Source organism: Equus caballus, chromosome X (assembly GCF_041296265.1).
Source record: "Equus caballus isolate H_3958 breed thoroughbred chromosome X, TB-T2T, whole genome shotgun sequence".
Lineage (NCBI taxonomy): Eukaryota > Metazoa > Chordata > Mammalia > Perissodactyla > Equidae > Equus > Equus caballus.
Window position 1 is genome coordinate 138,077,491 of NC_091715.1, and position 20,694 is coordinate 138,098,184.

General features: G+C 38.7%; 4 non-coding genes across 4 annotated transcripts; all 4 read right to left on the reverse strand.

The window, feature by feature from the left end:
- Positions 1-4,670: 4,670 nt before the first annotated feature.
- Positions 4,671-4,768, reverse strand: MIR509A (microRNA mir-509a). Its single transcript, NR_033105.1, has one exon. It is a non-coding gene; the product is annotated as a microRNA mir-509a (primary transcript).
- Positions 4,769-9,792: 5,024 nt separating this feature from the next.
- On the reverse strand, positions 9,793-9,881 carry MIR514 (microRNA mir-514). Its single transcript, NR_033106.2, is given in 1 exon segment — positions 9,793-9,881. It is a non-coding gene; the product is annotated as a microRNA mir-514 (primary transcript).
- A 2,896-nt stretch (positions 9,882-12,777) lies between these two features.
- MIR8908N (microRNA mir-8908n) lies at positions 12,778-12,922 on the reverse strand. The gene is given in 1 exon segment (NR_128189.2): positions 12,778-12,922. It is a non-coding gene; the product is annotated as a microRNA mir-8908n (primary transcript).
- Positions 12,923-15,967: 3,045 nt separating this feature from the next.
- MIR514B (microRNA mir-514b) lies at positions 15,968-16,062 on the reverse strand. The gene has a single exon (NR_128193.1). It is a non-coding gene; the product is annotated as a microRNA mir-514b (primary transcript).
- Positions 16,063-20,694: the final 4,632 nt, after the last annotated feature.

Here is a 20,694-nt window from a genome sequence, read left to right on the forward strand (position 1 = left end):
GAGGTGAATGTGACCTATTTTATGGGGTTAACTCTCTTGAGCTCCCGCTCAAGGATTATGGTATCTTCATGGAAGGAGCAAATCGCCAGCATCTCTCATCTGCTCCACTCCCAGCTTTCTGCTGCTGAGGCTAAATACCAGGTACATGTGGTGAGAGGTCAGGGGCACTATTTCTACACTCAGCCCACTATCATAGGGTGGAGGCTCTACTGTGGTTGTGGCAGGCTAAGAATACTGTATCCCTGATCATCTTTGCCTGAGAATGACTGTCAGGCAGAGTTTCAAGACCAGGTCAGGCAAGTTGAGAAGCCCAGAATCTACCACCACCAATCAGCACCCTGTACATATGGCAGGAGTGTCATCATGAGAGAAGCAAGTCACTGCCCCTATCCCAAGTTCCTGAGCAGTGAATCAGAGATTTCTGTCCAGTGTGAGAGGCTTGTCTGAATAACAGAGGGCACTAAAGCTCTCTTTAGAAATACGACTTTATTTGTAACACAGTATGAGGAAAGTCAAGTCTAATGGCACTCCAGAAAACAATGCAGATTTAGAGGTATGTAAATGAGATAAGACTGTTAATGGTATGAGAGCAACAAGCTAAACCATAGGCCAGCTTGTCTACCAGTGAGTATACCAGGTAAAGAGACAGCTAATAAGAGCCATTCTAATATCAGAACAAATATGAAAGACGATTACAAAAAATTACTTGTTCACAGTGTTTCAAGTTATTTTATTTACCTCTGAGGGATTTTTTTTCCCATGACGTTTTTAAAAACTATAGAAAAATCAGTCTTCAATTAGGAAACCTAACAGCTAGGTGTGATACACACAGATGCAGACAGCTTGACAGAGAGATCAAGAAAAGAAACAAAGAGAATCCTCCTATAACTACTGTCATCTCAGAGTGACTGTGTGCCTGCATAAGGCTGTGCCCTCTGAGGAACAACATAAGAAAACTTATAGCAGATGAAATAGACTTAACTGACATACCCCAGTCAATTCAATAAACAAATAAAAACCAGATGACAACAATAACACAATCCCCAGGAGAAGAGTATCAGTATTTAGAGTGCTGGCTGTGCTATTTTACAGGAAATTATGAGATGGGCAAAAAAAAGATAATGTAACCCTTACACAGGACAAAAACAGATGACAGAAACTGCCCATGAGATTGCCCAGAAGTTATATTAAGCTAAATACTTTAAAGCAATGGTTATAAAGTTTTCCAAAAGAACAAAAGCCATGCTTGAAAAGTAAAGGAAGTTATGATGACAATGTCTAATCTATACAATATAGCAATACAGAGGTAGAAAATATTTTTCAAAATAGGAAAATCTATATTTTAAAGATTTTATTTTTTAGTTTTTTTCCTTTTTCTCCCCAAAGCCCCCCAGTACATAGTTGTATATTCTTCATTGTGGGTCCTTCTAGTTGTGGCATGTGGGATGCTGCCTCAGCGTGGTTCGATGAGCAGTGCCATGTCCATGCCCAGGATTCGAACCAATGAAACACTGGGCCGCCTGCAGCGGAGCGCGCAATCTTAACCACTCGGCCACGGGGCCAGCCCCGGAAAATCTGTATTTTAAAACTACAATAACTGAAATTAATAAATTCAATAGAGGCTCTCAACAGTGGATTTCAATTAGCAGAACAAGGAATCCATGAATTTGACTACAAATTGATAGTGACAATGTATATAAAGAAAATAGAGCAAAATGAACAAGTAAAAATGAGCAGAGCCTCAAGAAAGGTGGAACCCCAGAATGTAAGTGTACAAAATATGCATTGTGGGATTATCAGCAGGAAAGGAGAGAAAGGACAAAAAAAATCCAATATGTGTTTTTGAAAATGAAAATTTCCTAAATTTGATGAATAACCTTACACATCCAATAAAAGGAACAAACTCCAAACAGCATTAAACAAAAGAAATCCAGAGCAAGAAAGGTATTTAGCCTGCTGATGCTGAAGAAAAAGAGAGAATGTTAATAGCTGCAAGAGGAAAACAACTCATTGTATAAAGGGATCCTATAAGATTAACAATTGACTTTTCATCCGAAACCATTGAGGCCAGAAGTTAGTGGGTGGATACATTCAAAGTACTGAAACAAAACATAGTCCAACAAGAGTTATATATCTAAGGCTAAAAGCTGTTACATATGGCATTAAAAGAGCAACTCATAAAATAAAAAAGGATCAGTTGCCTTCACCAAAACTGAAATCATTTGATTTGCACAACACATGGTTAAGAGAATGAAAAAATGCAGACTGATATATATGCAAATCACATTTCTTTCAAAGGTGTTGTATTCAGAATATATAAACAATTTTAAATGTCATTAATTATAAATCGAACAATGCAATAAAATTTGGAATATAAATGGCAGATAAGTACATTAAGAGATAGTCAATATTTGCAGTCAATATAAAGATGCAAATTAAAACCACAATGACAAAAATCTACAAATATTAGAATGGCTAACACAGAAGCAAAACAAAACAAAACAAAAAAACCTGCCAATGTTGAGTGCTGCTGAGGATATGGGTAACTGGAAATTTGATACATTTTTTACGGCAGCACAAAATGTTAAAGTAGTTCTGTTAAAGGGCTTTTTTCTTAAAATGTCTTAAAATTTATTTTATGTTTAATCTTCACTTGCCATAAGTCCCACGAATTCCACTCCTAGCTATTTACACAAGTAAAATGAAACTTGTGTTTACACACAGACAGCTGGACATGATGTACTGGGTGAAAGGAACTGCTGTAAATAGGCCTTCAGTACTGTGGCGGGGGGGGGGGGGGGAAGGGGGAGGAAGTGTTCATCGTCCTGTGATTAGGCCTCATGCTTTTCTAAGTCTATGCCTGTGGACTGTGAACTTCACAAGTGTCTCTCACTTTTTCCTCCCTTCTTAGGTAGGACAGGATTGCTGGAGTGGGCTCGAGCTGTGTATTTCCCTTCTCCCAGATAAAAGGCCAGAGCCAGCTGGAGTTGGGTGTTTCCCTTTCCCATGCCCATTTGGCTCTTGATAATACCCCAGCAGGTTAGGCTGTGGTTAACTAGTTTCTCCCGTAGGCAGGCCTTGTTCAAAAGAGCAGAGTGCTCTGGCTTATTTCAAAATGATTCCTTTTTCCCTCCCGATGCCAAAAGGCCAAGGGGTTATTTCTCTGATATTTACTGTGGGAATCTTGTCAATCCCCAGAAGGTAAATCTTACAAAATTGTAGGGCCCCTCCATGACTGGGTCCCACTGGAGTTTTTAACTTTTGGAGCTGTCCACACTGAGCCTGCAGCAACTCATCCATTAGAGTTCAGGTTTGCCTACCTTGGCACTAGTTCCCACAGTGGTTTCTGCTCCTGAGTCTCTGAGTTCATAAGCTTGTTTGTCTCTCCAATCTTGGAGGCAGTTGTTTGCTCTATTTCCTCCCTTTCCTACAAATCCAAGAAGAGTGGTTGATTTTTTCAGTCTACTCAGCTTTTTATTTGTTGTAAAGATGAAGTGGTGACTTCCAAGCTCCTTACTTACAGAATTGGAAACTGCTGTTGACATACCTAGATATTTACACAAGTAAAATGAATCTTGTGTTCACATGAACATCTGTATGCAAATATATGGAGTAGCTTTATTCATAATTGCTAACAACTAGAAAAAACTCTGACGTCCTTCACCTGTGACTAGTACCCTGCTCAATAATAAAACGAGCTGGACTATTGGTCTATTGATTCTCTGTCTTCTCTCTCCCTTTCCCTCTTTCTCTTTTTCTTTCTCCTCACTGCATTAGGAAGGGACACAAAAAGGAAAGCAAGAGCAAAAGTAAGGACATATAGATTTGTTTCTTTTTTTTTTTTTTTGAGGAAGATTAGCCCTGAGCTAACATCTGCTGCCAATACTCCTCTTTTTGCTGAGGAAGACTGGCCCAGAGCTCACATCCATGCCCATCTTCCTCTACTTTATATGTGGGACGCCTACCACAGCATGGCTTGACAAGAGGTGCTATGTCCGCACCCGGGATCTGAACCAGCGAACTCCAGGCTGCTGAAGTGGAACGTGTGCACTTATTAACCTCTGTGCCACCGGGCTGGCCCCAGGATACATAGATTTTTTAAAAAGGGACAACAAAAAATAATATCAAGAGAAACAAGTTTCTCAGTTTGATGTTCAAACCCTAATAAATTGGTGATTCAAATGGGTTTCAAAAACTCTTTCAAAAGCATGTTCTAGGCACATGTAGAAAGAAAAAACTCTCATACCTGAGATAGAAAATATTCTGAGCCTCAGAAAGTTAAGGAAAAGCCTTAAAAATAGGGAGGGGAGCTAATCGGTGAGAACGCTTTAACAAATTTGTTTTTTTGGGTAAGGAATAAGTTCTGCAAAAGGAATACGTACTACTGCCCAGGCAGAATGAAACAACATAATAGCACAGAAAGCCTCGTTCCCATTTCAATCAGGCAACTTTAGAAAAATTGATATGAGTCTCAGAAGAACTCAGTGGGATGCATTTTGGAGACCTTATATTCTTAGGCCTTGCCTGTGAGAAGGTACCTAAGAGAGTTCTCTGAAGTAGTCCAGCACAGGGATGGAGGGTGTGTAAGAGTGGCCTACTGGCACTCTAGGGAAAGCATGGCTCTGCAAGTAACTAAACACTCCCAATGCAGCCACGGTGTCATCACATATATCTCATGTGTCATGTGTTACTACACTTGCAGAGGTGTCAATCATTTTTAATTATACATGATTGCCACTGTCTGCAGTAGGGTACCACACACAGTATGTTTAGGGATGGCAGCCCTGCCTAAACAGCCGCTCATGCACCTTTGAAATAACCTTTTAGTGTTTTCAGGCTGTGAGTGACCAGTGGAATTTGTACAAAGGACTTCTATAGCACTCAATCCGCTGTCTGTCCTCATACTTCCCTCCTGTGTGCTGTCTACTCACATGTTGGAGCTTTCACATGGCAGTTTTCAGAACTGATAAATATTAATTCATACTGTTAGGTTCTGTTGCTCATGGAAGAAATATCCTTGCATACCTTATCCTGTTCCTTTTCTCATTGTTATATATAAAGTATTGACAAATAGTTTGTATTTCCCAGATCCATTAATTAAGCAGTAAATATAGTTCATGTCGCCAGCCCATGCTTGACTCACCTGATATAAGCCCCTTTACCTGAGTTACCTACTTAAACTCCTGAGAAACAGAATAATCAAGGAAAGCACACATGATCCTAGAAGTAAAGAACAAGAGAATAAACAGTAGGTGGTGGCATGAAGAGAGTAGAAATCCCTTTTCCTCCTCAGACATACTGGTGTAAAAAGCACATTTTACCTTCTACAAGTGATCTACAAGATGTAAAATACACCTGACACCTGAGGATGCCCTTACATTCCTTCAGCTCTTGGGTTTTCTGAGTCTTTCCCCAAAACAAGATTGTTTAGAACATGTTATTGCATTTTCCCACTCTGAGATATGCTATATGGTGCCTACATTTCCCTGGAAAAACTCAGTCTAAGACACTACTATATAGGGACGTAGAGATGGTGAATTGATGCTAGAGGCAGCAGTTTGAATATTTAGGGTGACTATGGTCTATGAAAGGCCATAGACTCTCCCTCTAGCTCCCAATCAAGAGGTACAGTGTACTCATGGAAGTTGCAGTCCTCTAGAATTTCTCATACATTCCACAAACCCAGTTTAAGGTTTCAGAAACTAAATACCAGGTGCATGTGGCAAGAGCTCAGGGGCACTGTTTCATCACTCAGCCCACTATCACAGAGTGGTGGCTCTGTCACAGGTGCAGCATCTGAGAATACTGTATCTCTAATTTACTTTGCCCCAGCTCAGTCATTGGGTAGAGGTTACACATTAGGTGTGGCAAGTCAAGAGACCAAGATCTATTGCCACTGATAAGCATCCTCCTTATAAAGCAGAAATGTCACTCTAAGAGAAGCAGGCCGCTGCCTGTAATGCCAGTTCCAGATTAGTGATTCCAATATGTTTCCCAGTATGAGAGGCTGGCTTGAATAACAGAGAACGTTAAGGCTCTCCCTAAAGAGCATGACTTTATTTGTAACAGAATGTGAGAAATGTCAAGCCTAACCAGATTCTCAAAATCAACGTAGATTTTGGTGGTCAGTAAATAAAATGAGCCTATAGGACTCCCAGAGCACTAAGCTAAAAAACGACCAGCTTGTTTACCAGAGAGATCCAGGGAAGAGATAGTTAATAAAAGCCCTCATGGTAGCAGAACAAATCTCAAAGACTTACCTTAAAACTACCCACACAAAAGAGTCCGAACTATTTAGATCAAACTCTGGAGTAATTTTTGCCTATAGCATTTTGAAAACTATATAACAATCTGCCTGCAACGAGGAAGTGTAAGGGCTAGGTGTGATACACACAGAGGCAGACAGCTTGACAGAGAGATCAGGAAAAGAAAGAGTCAAAGAGTGCTCCACTAAAACTACTGTCTTCTCAGAATGACCGTGTGCATACTGAAGACTGTGCCCTAATTAAAAAAAAAAAAAACACAAATTGCTTCATGCAGCAGACGAAACTTCACTAATAGAGTATTGCCAAGTCAGTATAAAAATAAACCAGCAGAAAACAACAATGACAAAACAAAACAATCCAAGGGAAACGGGATAATTATCCAGCATTGATAAATTAATCATATAAAATGTCCAGCTTTCAATTGAAATTTTGAGACATGCAAAGGAAAGGAAAATGTATCCCATACATAGAGGAAAAGCAGACAACAGAGACTTCCTGTGAGAGGTTCCAAATATCATACTAATAGATAAAGACTTTAAAGCAAACATTATATTTTGAAAGAAATAAGCCATTATTTGAGAAGTAAAGAAAGTTATGATGACATGAATATCAAGATGTATATCTTGTCAAATGTGTATATCAAAAAATAGGTAGAGAATATTTTGTAAGAAAAGACTATTCTAGAGTTTAAAAGCACAATATCTGAAATAATAAATCAATAGAGGAGCTCAACAATAGATTTGAATTAACAGAAGAAGGAATCAATAACTTGAAAACAAGTTGATAGTGATAATACTTTACAAAGAATAGAGAGTAAAATGAATGCAGAAAAATGAGTAGAGCCTCAGAGAATGGTGGAACATCAGAAGGCACAACAAAATATGCACGATGAGAATACCAAGAGAGGAGGAAGGGAATGAATCAGAAAAAAACCTTAAAGAAATATGGCTGAAACTCCCTAAATATGATGAAAAATATTAATCTACACATCAAAAATGTGTGACAAACCCAAAGTAGGATAAACACAAAGAAATCCTGACTGGAAGATATTATATTTAATCTCTTGGGGCTGGCAGAGCACGGGGAGAGAGAGGGAATTTTGTGGGGGTTTTATTGTTTGTTTTTTAACAGGGTATTTTGAAAGCTTCAAAAGAAAATCCATTCTTTGCATACAAGGGATCCTCGATAAGATTAACAGCTAACTTTTCATCAGAAACCATGGAGGGCAGAAGACAGTGGGATGACATACTCAAAATGCTGAAAGAAAATCTGTCCACCAAGATTCATATATCTAAGACTAAAAGCCCAGATATCACATTGAAAGCACAATATAATTAAATCAATAAACCACAGAGAGAGAAAATATACACAATTTATATTTTTGGTAAAAGAATTATAATGAGAATATACAATAAACTCTGAAAATTCCACAATGAGAAATAAAGAACTCAATAAATTGGGAAAAATATCTCAACAGACTGTTCACCACAGAAAATTGTGGATGGCAAATAAGTACATAAAAAACACTCAATATAATTAGTCAGTAAAGAAGTACAAGCTTAAACCAAAATATAAAAACATTGTAAATCAGTTACTAAATCTACAAACATTATAGAATTGTTTAAAAATTGTAAATTCCAAGTGCTGGTGATTATTTGGGCAAATGTATCTCGCATGGAAACACAAAATAGTAAAGTTACTCTGAAAAACAGGATTTTTTTTTTCAATTTCTTACCAATTTAAACATAAACTTTGCATAGACATAGCAATTATATTCTAGCTATTTATACTATTTATAGTGACAAGAAACTTGTCTTCACACATATATCTGTATGTAATGGTTTACAGCAGCTTTGTTTATAATCACCAACAACTGGAAACAACTGAGATTTCCTTCACGTTGACCTGTAATACTACTTAGAAATAAAAATAAAGAGAATACTGATTCACATAAAAATATGGGAGAATTTTGAATGCATTTTGTTAAATGAAAGGAGCCAGACCAAACAGCAATATACTGTGTGATTGCATTTATATATTATTCTGGGAAAGATAAATTTTAAGGATGGAAAACAGAGCAGTGGTTTCTGGGGTTAGGTTGGGGTGGGGTTTTACTACATGGGGCAGTATGAGGTAATCTGGGGACAATGGAACTCTTCTGTTTCATGACCATGGTGGTCGATACAGTATGATACGTATTTTTCAAAACCCAGAGAATTATCCACCTTAAAAGGAGAGTCCTATTGTAGGTTAATCTTTAAATGGTTATTTCTCAGGGTCAGTGATCCAAGAACAAAATTCTGTCTGTGAATCTCTTTGGAACTGAGGGAGCCTTTAGGGCATAGGGCTGCTTTATATCCCATTTATTTACAGATAAGACAGATAAACAACAACCAAATAATCAAGGACTCAAAATGAAAATAAGTAAACACATAAAAAAATTTGCATCTAAATCCCATACATAAAACATCCCAAAACTGTCTTCAAAAACACATATAAAAATATATGAAAAGACAGAAAATGAAATTTTAAAAAACCAAAATCAAACCACAATCAAAGTACTGTGATCAATATCAGTACACATTTTTAGAATGACCATGATGGTAAGAGACAAGAGAACAATTTCTCCCTTCTTATAAGTAAACTTTTACAAAGGATTGAAGTATGGTGATCCCTATGGCTTATTATTATAGACAAAATACCAAAAGGGCCCATTTCTACCTCAACTCCTTGATCAGAATTAGAGGGGAGGCACCAGCTTACCTTCTTTTGTACAACATGAGGATGTAAAATGTGTGTCTTCCTTCACTGACACCTCTCCAGTCCAGATGATACACTGGAGCATATGATGCTTGCCATCTCCAACTGCCTCCTCTGTACGATAACAAAAGGTACATAACTCTTAACAGGTAACAAAATAAAATCATTTCAATGAGTAAAATTTTCTGGGTATTATGCATAAACCTTAAAAAATTGGTAACTTATAGTTGATTCAAAGGTATTTTTAAAAGAATGGTCTTCTAGGACCATGAAGAAAGAAGGAGCTTCAACACCTGAGACTAAAAAGATTTGAGCTTCAGGAGGGTAGAGAATGAGAAGCAGTTTGGAGTTTGGGAAGGCCTAAAGGAGAAGCTTTGAAAACAGTGAGGGGAGCTGACGGGGAGAACAGGTTAAAGGATTTGGGATGGTGTAGGGAAAAGTTTCTACAAAAAGGAAAAATACTCCACAGGCAATGAGGAACACCATGACTGCACTGAAAGTTTTCTTCCCATTTCTGTCAGGCAACTTTGGGAAAAAGGGATATGAATCCCAGAAGAAACAATAGGAAGATTTCTCATGGAACCTTCATTTCCTAGGGCTTGTCTCTAAAAAGGCACCTAAGAGAGTTGCCTTGATGGAAACTATCACGAGGGGCTAGGATGGTCGGGGGTCGGGGGAGGTGCATACCTGCACTCTAAAGAAAGCATGCCTCTGCATGCAACTAAACACTCCCAATGCACCCACAGTGCCATCGTCTATGTTGTACAAGTCATGCATTATTCCACTCACAGAGGTGTCAATCACATTTAGTTATACATGATTGCCATTCTCTGGAGTAGGGTACCACAAAAAGAATGTCTAGGGATGATAGCCCCACCTAAAAATACACTCATGCACTTTTGAAACAATCATACAATGTTTTCAGGCTGTAAGTGGCCACTGATATTTGTCCAAAGGACCTGTGCAGCACCCACGCCACTGTCTTTCCTCATCCATCCCTCCCAAGTGCCACCCTCTCATATGTTGCAGGTTTTATATGGCAGTTTCCAGAACTGAAAACTTTTAAGCCTTTTTCCTAGGTTCTCTTACTCATGGAAGAAATATCCTTGCATGCCTTATCTTGCTCTTTTCCCCATTCTTATAATAAAGCATTACTAAGCAATTTGCATTCCTCAGATCCAGTTATGCAGAAAATACCCTCCATCACACCAACTTCAGCCTTATCACTCAAAGGTCTGAGACCCTCTACCTAAGTTACTTAACTCAACTTGAACCACAGAATAAGCAGGGAAAACACATAAGATCCTGAAAGCAAAGCGGGAGAAAATGATCAGTTATTGGTGGGATGGAGAGAGTAGAAGCCCCTTTTCTTTCTCAGACTCTGCAGTTAAAAAGAAAAAACTTTTTACTTAACAGGAGTGATCTACAAGACAGATATGAGCTTGGAGCCCAGGGATGCCCTTACATTCTTCTTAGCACCTGGGTTTTCTGAGCCTTTTCCTGGAGAAAGGCCATTTTCAGCATGTTTTTGCATTTTTTATCTAAGATACATGGTACTAGATGCCCTTGTTTCTCTGGGAATACTGAGCCTGGAGCCCCAAAATATAGGGAATCAAGCATGGTAAACGGATTCCAGAGTCGGGGAATTGAGGGAAGTTTTGACTCCAAAAGAATTGATAGGATTTTTTTTTGACATTGTGGTACTATTCTTATCTTGAACTTTGTCACTGCTATACAAATTTCACATTCAGCTAAATTCACAGAAGTGTTCACTGAAAAGAAGCTGTAGTATTGTATATAAAACAAAATGCTAAACTATATATATATATATATATATATATACATATATATAATGAGCCTGAAAACATTGGAAGGAAGTTCAGCTGAGAAGATTCCCAGTCTTAAATTGGAGTTTGTTTTAGAACTTGACAACTAGAGTCTGAAAGGTCTTTTAGATAGGGAGGTGGGCAGGTTTGGGAAACATCATACCTAGTTTATATGTTTTCATTGAAACAACAATGAAGACTGAGGTAAAGGAAATCATCTTTGTGTCTGAAAGTCTTGAAATTGTCTTTCTTTAACAGGAAAAATTTGTGGCCTATATTCACAGATGCAGGAAGCCCCACATTTTTTTCCAAATCTACCAGTATTTCCAAGAAGACAAACACTTCTCAACATTATTCGCCATCATACTGACTCTTCCCAAATGAGTGTCTTAAGGACTACTGGCCACTTTTGTCTCTGTTCTCTCTGTGCAGATCACCCAAAATGAGGAAACACCACTTTCCTTTCCATTTCCCATGGGAGATAAAGTAAATGTAGTAGAGAGGATCCAATCTCCTGTTGACATGGCAGTAGTGATGAGCTCTGTTATCAGAGAGCTTGACTGCAATCTATCTGCCCAATTAATCCTTCCCTTTTACCACCATGTTGTCTTGTGCTAGGTTGTTCTCAGTTCACTCTAGTAGGAATGCAGAAGCACAAGCATGAGCCACCATAGCCATGTACTGGCTTTAGGTTGGTAGAGGATAGCAAGTTAGATTATTCTCCCAGACATACCTGTGCACAGCCACGATCAGTTTAACAGGCAGCTGCAACTCCTTTAAGACAAGAAACTGATGTTTCAGTCTCGCATCTGGATTCCTCGTGGTCAAGGATAATCAGTGCTGGCAAAAGCATAATTTAAAATATCTTCAATTTCCTTTCCTGAAAAACACATTCAATTTATGACTGGTGATTTTTGGAAACCTCCCAGGGAAGAGAAAGCCCCTCTACATAAAGAATCATGGCAACAGCTATTTTTTTTTCTTATTTCCCTTGACTCCTGTTCTCCTGTCCTGGGGATCTATTACACAGCTTGACAGCCTCTTTGTTTGTGTGCTCCCCTTTCCTTTTCACTTCTCAAACCAAAGTGCCTCAATATTCCCATGAATTTGCATCACAAAATCTCTTGGAACAGGAAAGAACTATGTGGGGTGGAATTGGATATGGACAACAAGAAAAAATCAACAGGAAAAACTGAGATTGCCTTTCACTGTCTAGGAAGCGGTGACATTTTGGAGCTTTGAGAGACTGGAGATTGATTCTATTCCTTACCTAATTCAGGACTTTACTCAAATAGGGTCTTCTCAGTGAAGCTTTCTCTGACCACTCTACCTGAAATTGCCACATCTCCTCCTTTCTGGAGCACTGCCCAACTCTCAATACACTTTATTGTTTCCCCACAGTACTTCGGGCTGTTGCACATAGTTCATAGTCCACTCATTTACTAGCTATCATATATTTGTGCTAGCAGCATATCAGCTTCTGGAAGTCAGCACGTTCTGCCTGTCCTGTTGTCTTACTGTATCTGCAGCACCTCACAGATGGATTTGCATACAGTATATGCTTGGTGATTTCTCAGTTGAACAAATCGGAGGATATCCCATTTAATCTTAGCTGCCAGGTCCATGTCCAACCTGGGGTTTTCTGATGTCCTGTGCTTATATGGGACCTGCCTAAAATCATGTTGAAATTCCAACAGAGAGTCCACCAGGGATCCCTGTTGCTCTTATGAAGATGGAGTAGGATTATATTGCTGAGTATAGAGAGCACCATGTTGACCGAGTCTTGGTATTGTCTAAATCAGGGAGTTTTCCTTAGCAGAATACAGGAAGGGCTATATCCCCAGGGCAAATATCCTTCTCATTGATCATATCTCTTTAGAATAAAGGATTATAGACCAGTGAATGACTTATTTGGGACAAATTTTCCTCAGGGACTTCAGCCACCACAGAAGTTGTACTCATTGAGCATTACACTATTCAGAAAGGCACACTTCATAATACAGTATATGTGAATAGCGTCTTCCTAAATAGGGCACTGCACACAGCATGGCTTCAGGTGGCTTCTCTGCCCAATCCACCCTACACCAATGTAGCTATTCTCAAATCTGCTCAATCTCCACTACCACAGCATGGCATTCACCATTTCTCTGTAAGAACTTGGCATGGTCCACCCTACCGCCCTCCAACTTCCATCTGTCCCTGAGTAAGTTTCCCCTCACCTGCCCTATGTATCCTTGGATGATTTTCATGCCCAAGAGAGAATAAGCCTCTTGGTTTCCCTTCCTTATTTAAGAAATGTCTTTGTTCTACCTAATCTTTTGTTTTTCAAGTTGTTAGGAACTAAGTGTTGAAAATATCTGCTTTCCCCAAAGTAAACCAAACTAAACTCAAACAAAATAAAACAACAAAAAAATACTTACAATACCCCACACACACTCTGGTACCCCCAAATCCCTTCATTCCAAATCCACATAATATTAATGAAAACACACTAAAACCCTTAGGAAGGAAAGGAGAGATCAGTCAAGGGGTGCAAATATTGAGAGAGCAGAAATCACATTTCCTTTATCTCTTGAGAGGAAACTAACCGTTTACACTGTTCAATTATGAGAGAGATGAGCTTAAATCCTAGTGATGTCCTTTTTTCCTCCTCTCAGCTCTAGATTATCTCTGCCTTTGATCAGAGGTCTGATTGTTGACAGTATATTCTCCCACTTTTCCACTCTGTGACAGAGGCGCCCAGCACTCTGACTGTCCGATGACCAACAGAACCTGACAGAAGATGAAAGAGTGCATGTAAAAGTGATAGGAAACCAGAAACAAGTCATAGTCTAAGACAATGGTAGCCATGTTAGACAAATCCTGAAAAGAGAGGGGAAAGAGGACTTGGAAACATACTTCTGGCTAAGTTAGTAACCGCGGACAGAGAAAAAAGACTCAGAGAAGGGACATTCAAGCTGGACTTTCCCAGGTGTTTTTTCCCTTCAACAGACTAAAAAGTCAGTCAGTTTCCCATTTCACAGAACTGTTAGAACTTCCACATCTTCAATAAATATATCTGAGCCATCTGGGACCCAAGTGTGTAGTCTGTGATAAGAAGTGTGTTATGGACAAAATCCCCACGGCCTCTTTCAGCTCTGACGGTCTTTTGTCTGGTATTTATTTCTACCTCAGCCTTGCCCTGCAGCCAGTCATCACAATATAAGGAAGTGTAATGGGACAGAGAGGATGCTCCCACTTGGAGAACAAAGTAAAAACAGCTGCATCCCCTCGTGTTTGTCTTTAGGCCGGAGAGTAAGAATTCAGAGAGTTCTTTGAAGTGGGCAGTTCGGTACTAAACCTGAGTGTATAGTAAACTTGAGTGTTTTGGTTCTGCCAGAGACCTGGGAAAAAAGACTAAAATGATATAGTCCCAGGTTCCCAAGTCCCTGGGCTGATTGGTCCCTTTCTCTTTGTTAGACAAGGGGCACCTCCTCTGACCTTCCAACTGCACAGCTGAAGCTAACATTCATATGTGACCTTTCTGAAATGGTGTCAACAAGAACCAGGCTATGTCTGTTGTACTAATTTGTGATTTCATATCTTTATGATACAGTCAATGTGTAAGGAAATAGAATTCTCCTGAATGCACATTCGCATTTGTTCTCTCACTCATGAGATGCCCATTCCTTATGCCGTCTCTCTGTGCTCACTCATTCTTCCTCTCAGATATTCCCTCTGCTGCCTTTAAATGCTTTTGTTATTCAAATGTTGAGTCACAGAGTTTATTATTTTCTAAGTCTCTAAAATATTCCTTTGAATATTTGAAACAGGTACCTTTGAATAAGGGGTTATTTCCTTCAGAGTCTACTTTCAAATTGAGGCCATTTCTAAGGCACTTGATCCATGATGAAGTCCAAAAGCAATACTCAGCAGTAATATTTTCATGTTCTATGGAACATATTACTTCTATTTAGAAGCTGTACCATAGCCATGTTTGGAATGGGTATATCATTTGTGTCAGCTTTTCCCACACATCTTCCTCCTGAAAACCTTACAGGGCCACCCCAGCATCAGACAAGAATCCCTCCATATTCCAGAACACTTACGCATAAACACACTCACACATATGCTCTCACATCTTCTCAAAAATAAACACACAATTACACGTGAGAACAATCTTCAATGGTGTCGCAGTCACTGCTCACACACATCCGGAGCAGCGAGACTTTCTGTCAGGGAAACCCTTAGATCATGCGAAGGAGGAGAGAAGACACCATAAGCAGTGGACACAGGTTGTACATGGGTAATAATGTTAGGAGACAAATAGAAAAAATTTCTTCCTGTTGGTCACAATCCAAATTTTTACCAAGGATTGAAGTGGAGGTGAACCTGTTCCTGTTTAAGATACAGGAATACCAAAAACCCTAGTTTTCCATAACCACTGATTCGGTTAAAGAGGGCTTACCTTTGTAGGAGCATCAAGATTCTGTCTACGTTCCTACATAAGAATGTAAAATTTATAACGTGCTTCCCGTGCACTGCTCCAGTTCTGCAGATGGTCTCCAACTACTGGCGATCTTCTCTCTCCTCTTCAGTGCACAGAGTTAAGAATGGAAATCCAAAGGTAAATAAGAGGAAAAAATGCAATATTTTATCATTATCAAGAGTTCTGAACCATGATTTCTCTTTGCCCATCCTTTACATAATAACTAACAAAATAAGTGAACAAACAAGTATACACATATCAATAAATAAGAATTGAAATCTGTATAATAGACTGACAGAACCTCATCTAATTTAACCATGCTCAACATCTAAGTCTTCAGTGACTTCGAATATGATTAAAGCTGGATCCCAAAAGGAGGAAATTTGGTTCTGCAGAAAGGAAAATCAGTGGGAACAGGGGTATCATAACTATACTTCATGTCATGGTCTCACATGCACAGGCCTCTTTTTAACAAACTTCTAAATTCCTCAAGAACATACATATGAAGATTTTCCCAGGGGCCTTCGTTCCCTATGTCTTACTCCTTAGAAGGCATGTACTGATGTGGCCCAGCATTGAAAGGTTGGTGCCTTGGTTCAAGGAAGGACTCAGACGGCCACAGCCCCTCCTCTAGGACCACCATCTATGTCGTACTTGTTGTGCATTACCTCACTCTAAGAGATGCCAAGCATTTATCTAGCCACATGTTTGGCACTTCCTGGAATGGGGTACTGCGCACAGAATGGCTGAAGTCAGCAATTTTACATATACTCAAACACCTCTCACCATGCCAGTTCAATCAGAACCCCAGCACTCTCAGTCTAAGAGGGATCAGAAGCATACACCTCAAAAAATGGAAAACGATTACTCCATTCGCCTGCCTCTTTCACCCTTCTCTGAGTGTATATCCCCTCACCTACTGTGATTTTCATGGGACAAATTTTAGGACTGAGAGAGAATAAGGGTTCCTCCCTTTCCCTCTTCCTCTGGGACTTAGAAATTTGGCCTGCGTTATTCTGTTGAGTCTCAACTTAATATAGTTGGCACACGAAAAACTAGTTTGCATTCCCCAAAAGTCAGTTGCCCGTCACATCTAGATATTGCAGGCCAGATAAAGCTCTAGCTGAAAGAGAGCTGGACAGAACTCTCTCCGTCTTCCCAACTTGAATCTTCCTTACACTACCACTGAGCCTGACTTGGGAAACCTCTGGTCAAGGTCAGAGGACTCTAGTAGCAGAAGCAGCAGCCCTGGCCTTCATTTAGGAGAGGAAGATAGTTTCTCCCTCCTAGTCCTTCCTGTACCCAGCTCCATGCAGTCTACACCAGGTTGCTGTGATACTTTCTCCACAGTACTTAGTCTTGGAACTGGATCATGGTCAAGGAAACATCATTTACCCAACAAAATTATTCAAAATATCTCAAATTCTTCCCTTGAATTTACTGACATCAATGAAAGGGATTAAAGTTATACTCCACTGCAACATTTACATGTACCTCCTTCCCTTTCTGTATACTTCTCTCACACACCAGTTTTCCCCTGGATTGCCACTTCAGTCACCACTGTGGAAATCAAATACCTTACAATAAAATGAATATCCCTATTTGTCAACCGCTAGGCCAAGTGCCATTTCTTCTCCTCTTCCTCTGACTCTTCTCACAGTAGCTTCAAAGAAGTCGTGACGACAGCCTGGCACATATCAGGGGTAGCTGAACTTGAGGGCTCAGAGAAGCCCCAAACACACAACCCTTCTCTACCTCCTTAATACTCAGGGTCCAGTTAGAAGGGAGAAACAACACAGTAATTTGAACAAGAAAAATATAATATAATGAGTTATTAACTAAACCGGGAGATTCAAGTAATGAGGATTGGCAGTACAATGTAAAGAAAACTCTAAAGAATATAGTAATACCAGATATAGCATTATATATAGTTATACATAGCAGTCACTAGCCCTCAGGCAACATCTGATTCATCTCAGTGTTAGTATCTATTCAGTTTGTTGGTTGTCTTTTCTTGATCACGTTTATTTTCCTGCTTCTTAGTATGATAAGTAATTTTCTATTAAATAGAAAATGGACATTTGGAAAATTAATGATATAATGAGGCACCTTATCATAATTACTCCTTTTTTTGTTAAGCAAGCAGTCTCTCTGCTGAAGGCCAGGTGAGTATGTATGTTCAGCTTCCCACTGGGCCCTGCCCTCAACACATTAGCAAAAGTGGGACACTGACTCATTCCGTTTCTTTGAAGACATGTGGGGTATAAGTACAGCTCTTCCCAACTCAGCCCCACTGACATTATCCCAAGAAAATGACAATATTCTCCAAGGTTTAGAAATGGAACTTTCTTACAAGCAAAATTTTATTGCGTTCTATAGCTAGGTCTCTGGGAAGTTTCAGGGCTCAACTCATTAAGTTAAATCCATAAGGTTCTTTTATCTACTGTAAACGTTTATCATTAGTGAATTCACTATAACTACTTTATTTGAAAAGGCTTTGCAAGGCATAAATAACATAAAGGGAAAGATAATAGAAATGAACATGAATGAAAACACGTTTTGATTAGAAAAACAAATTTCACATAAGAATGCCAATCATTGCATGTGTTTTTCTTTCCATTTTAAATTTTTAATGTTATAAACGGATGTCAACTACTTAAGCTTAATCCAAGAGATTTTATTTTATCCTTTTTGTGTGTGTGATTATGACCGTGGAGAACTGTTATATCAGCTCATTGTGCACATTCCAGTATATTATGGGCCAAATAATTCTAATTCTTCCAATTCTTCCATTCAACAATCATTTAGTGAGCCACTGAGTAGCTAGAGAACATTATGGACACTATAAAAGCTAAGGGACCTTCACAATCCCTGCCCAGCCTACTACTACTTGATTCATGGGATTCTTATTCCCTAGCCTCTGTAACCCTAACTGGTTCTTATTCTGATTCAAGTAGCTTTGAACCTCTTTTTGTTCACCCTCCAATTGACTCTATTCTTATTTAGTGTAAAATTATATGTTGATAAAAAGGAATTTATCTTTTTAAGTCTATGGTATGTCAGTGGTAATTGTGGAAGTATATTAGCAGACCAGCACCACCACTGAAATTATTCATTGTTAGAGATCAAGCTTTGATTTGTCCCTGAAGATTAAATTAATGTTTCCCACACAGATGTCATCACGATGACTCCACAGTAAAGTAAGAAATTGCAAACTCCAGAAATTACAAAAAAAATGACTTTCCAAACCTGTCAATAATTGCTTATGGAAACTCGTTCCATGGAAAGATTTCCAGGGTAAAAATGAAAGACAGACTCTAGCTAACTCCAAGATCTCATGAATTCTCATTTTAGTTACAAATTAACACCTGCTGGCAAAAAGCACTAATTCTTTAGCAAATTGCAAATTAGTAATTGGAATTGCAACAAGGGTGCTAATTTTCATTTGCTAAATGCTGTTAAAAAAACACCTTTTTATAAATCAAGTCCTTTAACATCAATGCCATCATATTTTCACTGTTTAAGTTGAAGGTGGTTACTTTAACTCTGAATTCCTACATAAAACCCAAACTAACATACAAAAAGGAAAATAAAATTATCAAATGAAGGTACGTTGCACGTATATGTACTTGTGTGTCTGTGTGTGTTGTGCATACATGTATGAGAAGGTGTATATGCACGTATGGCATGAGGTGTATGTGTGAAGGGGATATATTTAGACTTGACAGTGGTTTCATAACCTACTTTTTCAAAGTTGTAATTAATTTATCATTGGGGATGTGTGAGATGATTTCAATTGGTATGTTGACAAACATTGTGTAATCTAATTATGTTTTACTTGAATATGTTTATTTGAACAAAACTAAATAACAAGTAAAACATTTGGCTTCAGGGATAATTATTTCTCAGAAAGAAGGCATATACAAAAGACGATATGATATATGAATATAAGAAGTGAATAATAGTAGAGGTAAAATATGAATATGGCAAAAATATGAATATGTTACACAGGCCCTGAAGTTTAGGATGCAATGATTTAAATCATGTTGCAAAAAAATCTAAATGGAACACAAAAATAAGTAGCTTTCTATTTTGTATTTGTATTTAGCCACCGGATCAAGTTCTCTCCCTTGAGGAGTAGTGAATGTATTATGACAACAATAATCTTTTGTAATGTAATTGGCATTATGTTTACACCTATGCTATTGTGAACAAGTGATTACCGGTACTATAGCATGAACATGAGAATAAAGAATCACATGAACTATACAGTATAATACTATGCTATACAGTAAAATACTATGAAAAACACACTGCACATAAGCTGCCGAAAGAAACAGCTGTGATGCGGCAGCTTCTTAAATCACAGCATTGGCACAAAACCACTTAACATGAGGACTGAAATGGGCCATCTGATATCTCGTTAGGATAAAAGATGCACGTACCAGACTTTATTACATTAAACGACACGTCATTTTCCCTGTTATGTATTTCTACAGCCAATCTGAGGTCGGGAAGTTCTACAGAACTCACTGGATCTGGATCACTAAGCTGGATTTTTAATTGTTGTATAATGAGCCAGAAATTAGCTTGGGAATCAGTAAGGATAAAATGTACTGACACATGCAGCATGAGAAATCAGACTACACACGGCCTAGCATATTTGGCAAGATCCAGTTCTATTATTTACAGATAATACACAATGTAGACAGAGGATTTGGGTAATTTCATTTGAAAATTGTCATGGCATCAGCTAAATTTCATTTTTCAAGCTATACAACTCTTTACGGTAATCTGTTCCCTAACCATGCGTATAACATTGGCCATAAACTCTTAGATCCACAAAAGGCTAATACCACCAGAATTCCCTGGCTCCTAACACCTGTTATTTGCTTATTAACAGCATTACAGTATCTTTTAGCTGTTTTAGGGTAAAGAGTAGAAGTTTCTTGCAGTATAAGAAAAGAGAAAAGAGGAAGGGAAGATATAGGATCAATGAGTGCAAATACCTCCCAGAAGGGAAGAAAAAGAGGTGATTTGGTAGTAGGTGAAAGGACTACAGAGAAGAGCATGTTTGGTCCATTTGTAGTCACCATCTGTCTTTTATGAGACCTCAGGGCAAATTCCACAATATCAAACAGCGTGAATTCAGGAATAGACATTATTGGGGAGAAGGAAAAATTGAAAGAACTGAATTAACAAGAAATGAGAAGGTGTGAGTCCTCCATTATTCCATTATCCCACAGAAAGAAGAGTCAGTGTCTGAATCCATTGGACACATAGCAAGAGTGAAATTAAAATAGAGAGAACTCCTATTGCTATCCCTTCCTGTTAGAGGCATGTGAGAATGTGACCTTGTCAGATGGGATACAAA